The sequence below is a fragment of the Protopterus annectens genome, chromosome 2.part0 (genome assembly GCF_019279795.1).
Source record: "Protopterus annectens isolate FY-2018-M chromosome 2.part0, PAN1.0, whole genome shotgun sequence".
NCBI classification, from domain to species: Eukaryota; Metazoa; Chordata; order Ceratodontiformes; family Protopteridae; genus Protopterus; species Protopterus annectens.
Window position 1 is genome coordinate 204893137 of NC_056728.1, and position 14198 is coordinate 204907334.

The window sequence follows — 14198 nt, forward strand, 5'->3', positions numbered from 1 at the left end:
ATCATTCACCACGGTTACAGGTTTTATTTCCATACCTTGCCCCCTTTCAAAGGCATGCCAGACGTTCCTCCTCCACAAAGAAAAGAGGCTCACAAGCAAATTTCTCTGTTACTCCAAATAGGGGCCATTCAGCCAGTCCCTGTACCAGAAAGAGGCCTAGGATTTTATTCTCGCCTGTTCCTAGTACCAAAGAAGGGGAACACGTGGAGACCAATTTTGGATTTATCTATCCTCAACACTTATCTGGACATTCCCAAGTTCAAAATGTTGACGTTACAACAGCTTTTACCTCTGCTGGGCAAAGATCACTGGATGGTAACTTTAGATCTCAAGGAAGCTTACCTTCATGTGCCTATAAGACTAAGTTGCAGAAAGTATCTGCGTTTCGAGCTGGAAATTCTCATTATCAGTTCTCTGCATTGCCCTTTGGCTTATCTACTGCCCAGAGTATTCACAAAGGTTCTGGCTCCAGTGATAGCTTACTTCAGGCTAAAAGGAATTCAAATCTATCCTTACTTGGACGACTGCCTGATTCTGGCTCAAGAAAAGGAAGACCTTCTACAGCATTTGGAATATGTCATAGCAGTGCTAAGATGCCTAGGGTATTCTGTGAGCGAAATAAAGTCCAGTCTAGTACCCTCTCAAGACATGTGCTTTCTGGGTGTGAGACTGAATACAGCAGCCCAGATGGCCTTTTTAACCCCGGACAAACAAAAGAATCTTTCCAGTTATTTCCACCAACTATCTCTTCAGTCCGGGCTGACTGCAAGGACAGTCCTTCAAGCCTTAGGGTTCATGGCATCTTGTATTCTGGTGCTTCCCAATGCCAAACTGCATATGAGGAAGCTGCAATGGTATCTCAAAATGTATGGACACAGCACTGCCAGGATTTGGACACTGTCATTCAAATAATACCTTGCATCCAAAAAGAATTTTTGTGGTGGGCTCAGGAATGTCACCTAAACAAGGGACTCTCTGTGACCCGGCCAGAGGCGAGTCAGATTTTAACGACAGATGCCTCGGACATTGCTTGGGGAGCTCATCTAAATGGAAAGTGGATACAAGACAAGTGGCCTGCCAGACTACTGCATCTACATATCAACATGAAGGAGATGTTAGCAGTCCAGTTTGCATTAATGGCTTTCAAGGAGTTGCTGCTTCCGGGGCAGGTGTTGATTCTAACAGACAATACAACTGTCATGTGGTACATCAACAAACAAGGGGGAACACATTCTTACCCATTGTGCAGACAAGCAATGATTTTATGGGAGACTGCGCTCAGTTTGCAACTAACTCTTCAGGCAAGGTTTCTGCCGGGAGCACAGAACTCCTTAGCAGATGTGTTAAGCAGACAAATCATGGATCCCCACGAGTGGAAACTGGATCTTCATGTATTTCAAAAATTGACAGTGTCATGGGGAACTCCAGACATAGATCTGTTCGCTTCTCCACTAAACCACCAGCTGCCAAAGTTTTGCGAAGGATTTCATCACACAGCTTGGAAAGTGGATGCTCTTTCTTTCAGTTGGAAAAATCTTCATGTGTATGCTTTTCCACCTCTGCCTCTTCTTCCAAAGGTGCTTCTAAAGGTCAGACAAGACAAGCCAAGGATGATCTTAATAGCTCCAGATTGGCCTCGGCAGCACTGGTACCCATTATTGAGGAGTCTGGTAAGGAAGCCTCCATGGCCTTTACCCTTGATTCCACACCTGTTGTCTCAGAGGGACGGTCATCTGCTCAATGTCAAGCTTCACTCTCTTCATCTAACAGCCTGGCATATTCTGTTTTGAAAGACAGCAGGTCTCAGCTTCCTCAACAAGTTTTAAATGTGATTATGGAAGCCAGAAGACCTAGTACAAGGAAAGTGTACGCAGAAAAATGGAAGAGATTTTTATTTTGGACTGCAGCAAAGAATTTGGAGATTTCTGAGCCTAATTTGAGTGTGGCTCTTCAATATCTTACTGAATTATTGGACAAAGGTTTGTCTTTCTCTTCTATTAAGATTCATGCTGCAGCAATTTCAGCTCACTATGATTGTGACCCACCATTGTTTTCACATCCTTTGTTCAAGCAATTTCTTAGAGGGCAAAGAATATAAGACCCCACGAGAGCTCCTACTCCTGCTTGGGACCTCAATTTTGTGTTGGAGAAACTTACTCTACAACCTTTTGAGCCTCGGCTACTGCTGAACTGAAATACTTGTCATGGAAGACTGCTTTTTTGTTGGCCATTACTTCTGCTAGAAGGGTTTCTGAGTTGCAGGCCCTTATGGCGGTTGAGCCTTTTTTGATTTTTCATAAGGATAGGGTATCATTACGTACTAATCCTTCCTTTATGCCTAAAGTGGTTTCTAGTGTGGCTTTAAACCAAACTATTCATTTGCTTACTTTTTATGCAGATCCCCAAAATAAAGGGGAAAAGATTTTGCACACCTTAGATGTACACAGGCAATTGCGTTATTATTTAAGCAGGACTAAGGATTTTAGGCAGTCTCAGCAGTTGTTTGTTTCTTTTGCTTTGAGTTCGCAGGGCAAGCCTGTGTCAAAACAAACTATTTCTAGGTGGATTGGGTTTTGCATTGCATTTTGTTATTCCCATCATGGCAAGGAGATTCCAGCTGGGATTAGGCCTCATTCCACTAGGGCTACTGCCACTTCAACAGCATTTCTAAGGGGTGGCAACTAAGGATATTTTGGAGGCAGCTACTTGGAGTTCAGTGCATACTTTCTCTAAGCATTACCACCTTCCTCTCTACTCTAAGTCTAGGGCTGGTTTTGCCACAGCTATTTTGCAAGGCATGTTATCAGCTCCTGCTTCCTTATGATTTGCCAGCCTCCCTTACCTCTGCTTTGGGATTCTACCCAATAGTTAGGACTGCAGCAATGTGGAATGAAGAACATAGTACAGTTTTGTACCTACCATAAATGTAGATGTTCGAGGATCCACATTGCTGCAGTCCAATTTACCCTCCCTCCTGCCCCTCTGTGTTTAGGGGTGGTTCTGTAGGTGAGATTATATTCTGGTACCTTTGTATATATTGTACATATTTTTGGTGCAGGTATGTTTGGTGTTTTTGGTTTTGGCCTTGTCTTTTTAGGGTCTTCTGACATCTGGGGCAAGAAAAGACTGAGGATATGACGTCGGTCATGCGCATTAGTACCCTGACGTACTGACGTCAGTCTAATGCGCCCTGACCGACGTCAGCCATATACTTTGGTATTCGGGCCGACTGGACAGCGGACTACCCCCAATAGTTAGGACTGCAGCAATGTGGATCCTCGAACATCTACATTTATGGTAGGTACAAAACTGTACTTTTGTTGATGCCTCGTACTTCGTGATTGCATGCTGCAGATGTTTTGTAATGTTTTCAGCTGTTTGTTTCTGTTGAGCTTCGCGTTTCGGTCTTGTCATGGTTTTTATTTATTTTTTTTTAATATTAGTAATCCGTTTTATTGGTTATGCTGCTGGGCTTGCTCCGTTTTATTTGTTATGCTACTGTGCTTGCTCCGTTTTAGTGTGTGTGCCATCAAACCTGCTACCTGCTTGAAACTTTGCCACAGCTGAATAATACCTTTTTTTTTCCCGTTAGCTGGGTAATGAAATTATTTTAATGTGGACGCTGGAGCCATTAGGCATAAAACTTATTTACTGAGTAATTCTGCAGCCTGTAAACATACTTATGAATAGTCAGCAAGAGAGTGGTAGTAGTCCAAGGGTGGTTTCTGCAGCTATACTTGTTTCATGCAACTAAGCTAAGTGCATTTCTGGGTTCCCATGTAAGATTATTATAGCAGGTAAATATACAGTGATGTAGGCAATATAGAGGTTCAACATTTTGTCCATCAGTATGTGTCCATAGTTTAGAAGTAGCCTCAGACACTTCACAGTGCTCAGTTACACATAGAGCGCAGGTTCTTGTAAGATTAATGTCACGGTTGCTATCATATTCTTTGAGCCTGCGTGTTGTTTTGTTTTTAAATTAATGAAAACGTAAGGGAAATAAGAGAGAAATAGAAGATAGATGGGAAAGGAAATGAGGAATTTTGCTGCTTGTACAAGCACAGCAGCTTAGTCATTATAAAGCTGCTAAGCAGCATGCCTTGAGTGAGAGTTGCTGCCAATTCCTATTGAAATAATGGAATCAGCATGGCATATATTTTTTTGACTTTGTTATAAAGTTTGGTAGACAAAATACTATTTCTTTAGTCTGCAAAGTGATATTCTGCCTGTTAATATAACATTTTGTGAGTGAGTATAGCACACAAGCCACTGAGAAGCAAAGTCTGATAAAATCTGTAAGGTTGGTAAGCTTTTCTGATCTCAGTTTTCTGGTAGTGAAGTACATGCCTTGCAACCATTTTTTTTGTGGCCAGGGATAGCACTATCATGGTAGGGGCTCTGAGTGAGAAGAAATAAAATAGGAGGAGGAACTTGCTAAAAAATACAGGTAACATATGTAGTGCCTTCAGCTGGAGGCCTTATAATGTCCATAGGATACAGCAAGGGGCAAGTGTGTGTGTGTGTGTGTGTGTGTGTGTGTGTGTGTGTGTGTGTGGCGGGGGGCTGCTTACAAGCCAAAGCAGAGTGCTCTCCAGGGGAAAATTAATATTGGCTCAAACAGGTAGACACATACTCAAAGTTAACTGTAGCTGTTTGCAGACAGTTCAGACCCGGACTGCGCTTTTCCGTTTGTGCCTTTGTCCCACTACTGTGTATGGCTTTGTCCTAATTTCTTGCACTGAGGTTCATAGGTATTTCAGGATCAATTTATCCTTGCTTTTGAACCAGATTTCTCTGCTTGGTTAGTACACTGCTATAAAATGTAAAAATAAAATCTAAATCATTGTAGAAGTAAAGCAGTGTGTGTGTCTGCGTGTGTGTATGCACTACCATAATTTTTTTTAAAATATTGACTCAAAAAAGCATGTGGGTGCTGTCATGCAAGTCTAAAATATTTCAAGTTTATAGTGCATCATTTGTTAGCTATTTAAACAGGAAGGGAAAGTAAGTGGCAGATTGCTTTGCAAAGCAGGGATTATTGCCAGTGCTATGTAGCTTGGTTTTAAATTTGACAGGAGTAGTGCAACAAAAAAAGTCTCCCACTGTAAGGAGGAAAAGGCTGACATGACAAGCAAACAGTACATTACTCTGATCACCTGCTGTGACGAGCTGTCAATCACATGCAGATAATGGGTCAAATTACCCTTGGCTCTTTGACAGCTAGGGAAGGTAGGTGTGAAGTGGGAGGGGAGATTCCTTGAAGAGCTAGATTTCAGCCTTCACAAAAGAAAGCAATTTAGCATTTCTAAGATGAAAGAGCTAGAAAATGCACCTTTCAGTTCTGTTCTGTAGCATTTGCACTGCTTGTGTTTTAAGTGGTCATTGAAAAAGGATAACATTTTAACCAAAAGTAGGGGATTTTAGGACTACAGTGAATGCCTGTTAAGTCAACGAAGTGACAGCAGCTTAAGGCAAAACGTGGCAGATCTGATGCAATTTTTGGAGACAAATAATGCATTCTGGGATACTTAGAGGCAGAGTAAACAGTCTGAATTTTTTCAATATGCCAGACCCCATGTGGTCAGAGTCAGAAATTGCATCTAAAAATATCTAAAAAGCTCAAAATAGTCTGAGTGCTATTAAAATGTAGGAAACCTTGATGAAATTAATATGTTTTTTGAGTCTGAGGGCGCAGTTGTCCTTTAAGTACATCCGCTAAGGCTAATCAGTCATCAGGCCCTGATGGTGAATGGGAACCGCGACTCATTCAGTTGGAAGGCTCTATTCCTTCGCTTCCATCCACTGAGATGTCAGCTCCCATTTTTTTCTCATCTGGCTACCCCTTGTAGAGAAAACAAAAATTAAAACATCCTGAGCCTCAACTGGTTCCTGGGTGGGAAGTTTTTTCACAGTGTCTTTTTAAGGTGTTCCAGGCCTTGCAGACAAAGCCACCACCTGCTTCTCCTTTAGAAGTATCAGAGGAAGACTATTCCTCTTCAGCGGAATCTGTTAAATATGGATCACAAATAGATTCCCCCAAGGATTTCATTACCCCAGGGGAGGAGAGGATCCCATCACTTCTGAGTCCCTTGGGGAAGAGTTCATCTTCGGAGAGACATTATCTCCTTCATGAGGGAACATTTTTGAGTGGCAGACCTCAGAGGTCTCTGACACTAAGAAAAGGTACTTTGACTTATTGCAACTGTAACAACCCCTTCTGCTGTGCCCCGTTTGCTACCCGCCTTCCAAGATGACTTCTTGGCCACTTCACAGTCCTATACTGTCAACCACCAGCCTCAAAACGTCCGGACCGTTTTTATAAGGTCCCTCAGGACACCCAATTCCTATTTAAAAACCCTCCAGCAGTTATTGCATATTTTCATCATGTTACACTGCTGCAGTCATTACATTTGGGTTATCCTGCCGTCAGGCGGTTACCCAGTCGGCCTGAGTTCCAAAGTCTTGGTCTGACGTCTGTTGCCGTCTCCTCCTCCCTGAAGTTAGTGTAACAGGTGTATACAAGATGCATTCGATGCCATTTTCTTCAGTCTTTCTTGCCGCGCGATGCCCGAAGCAGAAGCAGTTCGCAAGTGCCAGTTGGCCGACTCCTGAGATTTTCATTCCGAATCCAGAACCGAAATCTTCTACAAAGCTAAGTACCCCATTGGGGAAACTTTTTCTTGCCTCAGACTGATGTCAGTAAAAGGTAGTAACTGTATTTCATGTGGGAACCAAATACTTCATAAGGATTTCCACTCCTATTGCATTCCGTGCCTAGGTCCAGACCACAACGTCACTGGTTGCCGGTTTTGTGCTAGGTTTACTAAGCGTACTGTTAAACGTCTGTTTGATTTTGCCCAATATTATTTTGGCAGAAAATTCAATTACACCATGCCGTCAGAACTCCCGACGACAGGATTACATAAAAGCGCAAAGACAAGGACAGGCATCCGAGGCCCAAAAGTGATGAGGCCTCTTCTAGGCCAGTCGCTGGTTCTCCAGTGTTCAGCGAGGCACCTATGCAACCCCTGATGACCAGTTCCACAGAACACATCTGACTCCCACGTGGAGTTTGCTGAGCCTTTGGACACTACATGTTTTCAGCCTACTGAAATTAATCCATCTGAGGGTACCGAAGTAGCTGAGCAATCCACAGTCTGAGTGTCTTCAGACCTACCCAGTTAACTATTAAACCCTCCACTAAGTCTAAGACCCCCTTAAAAACAAAGAAACAGATTCAGCATTCTCCAGCACAGGCTTCCATGCCTAAGAAACAAATGCTCAAAATGGCCGAAGACCTAATCACCCTGATCAGGGGGTCCCCATCCCCCTCCTGATAAAAGGCCCAGACAGGAGGCAGACTATGAATCTTCCGACCAGGTGTCCATTTCTTCAACTTCATCCTCAGACCTAGGATATTCCTTACCCCCTTATGAGGATTCTGTTGCTGAGGAATCAGTTCCATCAGCCTCTCCTCCTGAGGACTACTCCTTTGGGGAAACATTACATACCACGAGGGAGCACTTCCATTGGGAAGGCCAGGATTACTCAGAATCCAAGAAAAGGCTCAGAGACTTCCTTTTATTGCCTCAACACAGAACCCTTGTTATTCCACCAGTGTTGGATATTGTGGATGATGTCTACACTGAATCCAGCTTAAACCCTGACTCCTTACCTCCAGCCCCTGCTAAACCTGATATTACAGAGTTCCTGACTCTCACAAATTTCTGTATAAAAGCCCTGTTGCTGACCCTGAAACTATTTCTCAGGGACCCAAAGGGATTAAAGCCTCATCAGCAAAAAACCCAATACCCTCTGACAGAGATTCCAGAGCATTAGACAGATGGGGAAAGAAAGTATATATGTCTGCAACCTTAGCAATGAGAGCTTTAAATTGCCAGTTTCACATGCTAAAATATCAGCAATTTGTGATGTCTCAGTTAAAACAAAAATGCTTCCAGATTCAGATCCTCCTAATTTTAAAGAAATGCAGGATTTATTGCATGTAGCTGAACAAGTGGGAAAGCGTACTTTGCAATGTGGTTTTGATTCTTTAGAGGCCTCCTGTAGAGCAACAGTTACAGGCTCTGTTATTAGAAGGCATGCTTGGTTAAAAGAACATACGTTACAAGATCATTTTAAAGCAAAATTATTGGATGCACCTTTACAGCAGGATGTCTTACTTGGAGTTAAGGCAGAAGAGGTATTAAAGAAAATGGAGGATAAGGCAAAATCTATGCAAACGGTAAAGGATTTCTTACAGGTTCAGCCACCAAGATTTAGCAGAAATTGTTCAACAAAGAATTGGTCCTTTCCGGCTACAGACAGACCTCAAAGAGGCAGATACCGACGTCCGAGAGGCAGAGGTCAACCACAAGGTCCTTACAGGCCTTGACAATGGGGTGCACCAGGCCGGAAAGAAGAGGAAGACAGGCCCCAACCATATAAAAAGCAGCCTCAATGACTTTCCATTACAGCTGCCAGACAACTCTCTCTTGGCAGCCCCCTTGGAAGGAAAACTAGCACTTTTCTATCACAGTTGGCATTGGATCATCAAAGACAAATGGTTTCTCAACCTGGTATCTCAAGGTTACAGGTTCCACTTTCACACTCTGCCAAGGTTAAAAGAAATGCCAAAGCTGCCACCAAATCAATGGGCAGAGGCTCAAAAACAAATTACAGCACTCATGGAAATGAGAGCTATTCAAGAGTTACCACCACCAGAGCAAGGACAAGGATTTTATTCAATACTCTTTCTGGTTCCCAGAAGGACAAAGCCTGAAGGCCCATTCTGGATCTTACTTCTCTAAACACATACCTAGATGTTCCAAAATTCAAAATGTTAACAGCAGCTTCTTCCCATGCTGGGCAAGAAAGCTTGGCTCGTGACTTTGGACCTCAAGGAGACATACCTGCATGTCCCTATCAGACAAAGCTGCAGAAGATACCTCAGATTCATAGCAGGTTTAATGCACTATCAATTCTCTGCACTGCCCTTTGGCTTATCTACTGTGCCCAGGGTCTTTACAAAGTGCCTGGCACCAGTAATTGCATTTTGCAGACAGAAAGGAATTCAAATTTATCCGTACCTGGACTGCCTGATTCAAGCAGAGAGCAAGGACAATCTTCTAGAGCATCTGGCGTTTGTAAAACACAGTAAACGAAAAGTAATAAAAACTAGTGCCCTCACGAGATAATATTCCTGGGTGCCAGCTTGAACACAACGTATCTCACGCCAGACAAGCAAGGACAACTGACTCAATACATTAAATTGATGGCAACAAAGACCCAACTCCCTACAAGAAAAATTCTGCAGGCTTTGGGTTACATGGCATCCTGCATACTACTAATTCCATATGCCAGATTGCATACGAGGAAACTACAATGGTACATACAATGGAATGTATGGTCTCAACACTGTCAAAGTTTGGAAACAGTTATACCACTAATTCCTTGCCTTCAACAGGAGTTTCGATGGTGGGCTCAAGCTTGTCACCTCAACAAGGGACAGCCTTTTACTCAACCCACAGCCAGGCAAACACTGACAACAGATGCATCGGATTACACCTGGGGAGCACACGTCAGGAAAATGTATTCAGGGCAAGTGGCCCGCAGAACAAAGGCATCTTCACGTCAATCAAAAAGAGATGTTAGCTGTACAAAATGCCCTTATAGCTTTCAAGGACATGCTGCATCCAGGACAACTATTACTAAAAACAGACAACACCACAGTAATGTGGTACATAAATGAGCAAGGGGGTACTCACTCCTACCCCCTCTGCAGACAATCTATGACCTTGTGGAACACAGCTCTAAACTATCAAGTTCATCTTCAAGCACAATTCCTGCCAGGAGAGAAAAACACACTGGCAGACAACTTAAGCAGAAACATCATGGATCCCCATGAATGGGAATTTATTTATTATCAGTTTGATTACCGGGGAAGTCCACTGGGCCAAGAAGTGCCCATTTTCAGTGGAGGCCCAGTGAGAAAAGCTCCATAAGCAATACAATACAATAAAGGTTAAAATACAAGGGGAGAAAAAGCTCCATCAGGAATACAATACAATAGAAGTTACAAAGTTAAAAATGTATTTATTTTTTTTCCCCAGATGATTACAATATTTACATGTTTGGAGTCTGCTAGTTCTGGATCTTTGGAGCAATAAGAATAAGTAAGCGAGTATAGTGGAGTGGGAGTTAGGAGAGCCTAGTGTGATCCCAGATTTTTATGTGGGGTGAAAGCAGAAGCATTTCCATTTGGAAGATAGGTGAAGGAAAAGTTGGGCCTTGAAGGATTAAGTGTGGGGTATAGTCCTAAGTGAAGGAGGCAGAGAGTTCCATTTTTTACCTAGGGAGAAAGAGTAGAAGCTGGCCAGCGGGACGTTTGAGTTTGTGGATGGAGATCAGTTTTGGTGTTCAGATCTCAGTGATCTGTTTGAGATGTATGGAGGAAGGATGTTTTTTAGGGCTGGGCATTTATAAGGGGAGAATATTAATTTGTGAGCAGTGTTTAGTTGTAGATAGTCTAGGTGGTTGGGGAGTTCTAACCAGTTCAGAGATTGTAGGCTGAGGCAGTGCTGAGTTGATGTTTTGGATTTGGTGGCAAATTTAGAGGTCTTATAGCAAACTTCGAGCTTAGAGGTGTTGGTAGCAGACAGATTGGTTAGAAGAGGGGCTCCATATAGCAGGTAAGGTAGGAGGTAGGTGATTGCCAGTGTATGCCTAGAGGAGTTGGAAAGAAAGTGGTTGTTCCTATATAGCCTACTTAGCTTTTGGTGGGTTTTCTTTGTTTTGTTGTATGTGAAGATCAAATTTGAGGCGTTCATCTAAAGTAATGCCAAGGAGTTTTGCAGAGGGGACCACTTCAATGTCAGTGTTAGTTTGGCTTAGGACATTGAAAGTGTTTTTGTCCAAGGAGGAAACCTTGGAGGGGAGGAAAATTAGTATTTTAGATTTATTGGAGTTGATGGAAAGGTGGTTTTGGTGCATCCAGTTCTCTGTAGTGGAAAAGGCTAATTGAGTTTTGGTCAGTAGTTCAGAAAAGTTGGGAGCGGTGCAGACCAAGGTAGAGTCATCAGCTTATTGGATGACTGTGGTGTCAGGGATGATGGTGTGAAGGTTATTTATAAAGATGTTGAAAAGCATGGGTCCAAGGATGGACCCCTGAGGAACGCCAGTAGGTGTAGGCAAGAAGGAAGAGGAGTTCTTCCATTTGACAGCTTGTGATCTGTCAGATAGGTAACTGGAGAACCAGGATAGAGTATTAGGGAAGAGATTAAGGTTAGTGAGATGATGGAGAAAGGTGAGTGTGGGAGATGGTGTCATAGGCTTTTGAAAGATCTAACCAGTACTGTGGATACAATGAGTCCAGAGTCTCTGCTTGATTGACAGTTTCTAGGAAGGATAGTAAGGCGGTTATGGTACTGTGGCCAGGACGGAAGCGGTGCTGGGTGGGTGTTAGGAGGTGATTCTGAATTAGATAAGGCAAAAGTTTTTGGTGGACACATTTTTCTAGAATTTTAGATGTTGGAGAGAGTAGGGCAATGGGGTGGAAGTTAGAAATAGTGGTGTTTTTGCCTCCTTTGTGAAGAGGTAGAATGTAGGCTGAACTCCAGGGTTTTGGTACGTACGACTCATTTAATGATCTATTAATCAGAATACTAATTGGGAGAGCAATACCTTCAGCTGCATGTTTGAGGAAGGAGGATGGAATGTTGTCAGGGGCGTTGGAGCATGGCTTTAGCTTGGATAGAAGCTTTTTTATAAAAATGGTGGAAATGGGTAAGAGATGGAAATTAAGGGGATTGTTTGGTTGCTGGGTGTTAGGGAGTTAGGTGGATTCTTATTTGGGAATGTTTGTTAGCTTAGCTATGGATTCAGTAAAGAAGGTGTTGAAATGGGAGCTTAGTTCACTGTCGGTTAAACTAGGGTCAGGGCAGGGATTGTTCCGTGATCTGGGATGGAGAAGGGAGTTGACCGATTTCCAGAATTGTTTTGGGTTCTTATTATTGTTGGACTGAAGTTTATTATAGTTTTTTTTTGTCCTTGGTAATAAGTTTTTTTACTTGGTTGTGGAGTTGGGTGTATTGGAGCAAGGCAGAGGACAGTTATTTTTCTGACAGCTTCCAGGATTTGTCTCACGGATGCACAATTTGTTTAGTTTCTTTGGTCAGCCAAGGAGCAGAATTAGCTTCGATTCATTTATTTCTTAGAGGGGCTAGGGAGTTAAGAGTATTTATGAAGATAGAGTTAAAATGCTCAACAGCGTTGTCAAGTGGGAGAGTGTTTAGGGGTTGCCAGTTAATTTGTTTAAAGATGTTAGAAAAAATTAAGGGGTTGAAGTTGCTGAGGTTGCGAGTTTGAACATAGAGATGTTTGTGTTGGTAGCTGATCGATGTATGAAGGCAGGGAGATGGTCACTGAAGGTGTCAGGGATAGTGCCAAATAGTGATTTTGTTTGGATGGGAGACAAGAATCCAATCTATGATGGACCCTGGGGGGTGATTTTTGTTAGGGCGAGTTGTTGAAAGGACTACTTGGGTGAAGTTGAAAAGGTTAATGGATAGTGAGGGGGATGGCGTGTTGATTTTATTTCAGTCGATATTGACATCGCCTAGAATATGGGTTTGTATTTTATTTCAGTTGAGGCCCAGTATAGAATATCTTCAAGGGTGGAGATATTGTTGCCAGGGGAGATATATAAAGAAATAAAGCAGATATTTTTATGTTTATTTAAACGGAGAAGGCTTGCAGTGATTTCAGAATTTTTGAATTTGGGGGTAGGGATTTGAAGAGGAATTAGAGAGAGAAGATTGGAGTAGATTAGAGCAGTGCCTCCACCTTTTTTGTTTAAATGGTCACTTCTGAGGACATGGTAACCAGGAGGTAAGATTTCAGAGTCAGTAATATGGGGTTTTAGCCATGTTTAAGAGATGGTTAGGATATCGGGTTGATTGTGATTAATCCAGGCTTATACATAGTGAGATTTGTTGTTAAGGCTCTGGGCATTGATAGTGAAGATCTTGAGAGTGCTAAGAGGGGAAGTGGGAGGAGAAGAGAAAGGGGAGTTGTTATTTGTGGGAGAAGAAGAGGGTGGAGGGAAAGGGTAGTTTGTGCTGAGTCAAGGGCTAGGGTTAGGATGAATGTCTCCAGATAAGGCAAGGACATTAGAGGTGATAAGTTTTAGTCTATAAGGTTTGTATAGTAGGTGTTTGTCTGGGGTTTAGTAGAGGTTTCAGAGAGAGTTTTGGTTGAGGTATAGAATAGTTTGAGATGAAAGAGGTGTAGTGGGTTAGGTGGAATAAGGGAGGAGGATATGGAGTGAAAGTGAGAGAATTTGAGAGATTGTAGTTGGATGTTAGGGATAGTTAGAGTAGGAGGGAGGAATGGAGGAGCTTTATGGGAGTAAGAATTAGCAAGATACAGAGGTATTAGTAAGATGAGAAGCGTGCTGGAGGATTGGATAGTAAAGGGGATTTGGTATGGCATGTTAGAGTAGGTTAATGTATAGTGGAGAGAGAAATAATGTGGTATGCAGGCTAATTGAAAAGGGATGGTCTAAGTGAATAGAGAGAGTTAGATATTGTAGAAAAGGACAGTGGACGAATGAGAGTGTGGAGGAATAGGAATTGGAGTAGGAGTTGTAGTGGGAGAGGAGTAGGAGTTGTAGTGGGAGAGGTAAAAGAGGAGGAGTATACTTTGAAGAGAGAAAAAGGGGGAGGGTAATAGTAAGAGGAGTATGATTGGATAGTAGATTGAAGAAAGAATAAGGGGGAGGGGAGTAGGAAGAGGACTATCATTGGATAGTAGATTTGGTAGGCGGGGTCTGTTTAGGAGTAAATGTAGAGGTACTGGGGACTGGTGGGAATTGGGGGCATGGTAGGGGAGCGGAGTGAGCCTGCAGGGTGAATGGAGCGGGAAGAGCCGAAGGAGGAGAGAGTGAGGAAGACTATCAGAGAGCTAGTCAAGGTAAGTTTTGCAGAGAAGTGTAGGGAGAAGGAGGACTGCTCAGAGAAAGTGATATAGGGGCTTTGTAAAAAAAAAAAAAAAAAAGGGCAGAGAAAGGGTGTTTGAAAGTAGAGTGGTAGGTAGTCCTGGGACAGTGGAGGGAGTAGATGAAAGATGTCGTGAGGCAGTATAGGGGAGACAGGAGAGTGTGGATACAGAAGTGGAGACAGTAAGAAGGTAGGGGA

General features: G+C 42.8%; 1 protein-coding gene across 1 annotated transcript in view; it reads left to right on the forward strand.

Annotated features, from left to right (window-relative positions):
- The window catches only part of FN1 (fibronectin 1), a gene marked incomplete in the record, with an annotated part of 4425379 nt that overhangs the window by 3284116 nt on the left and 1127065 nt on the right, over positions 1 to 14198 (forward strand).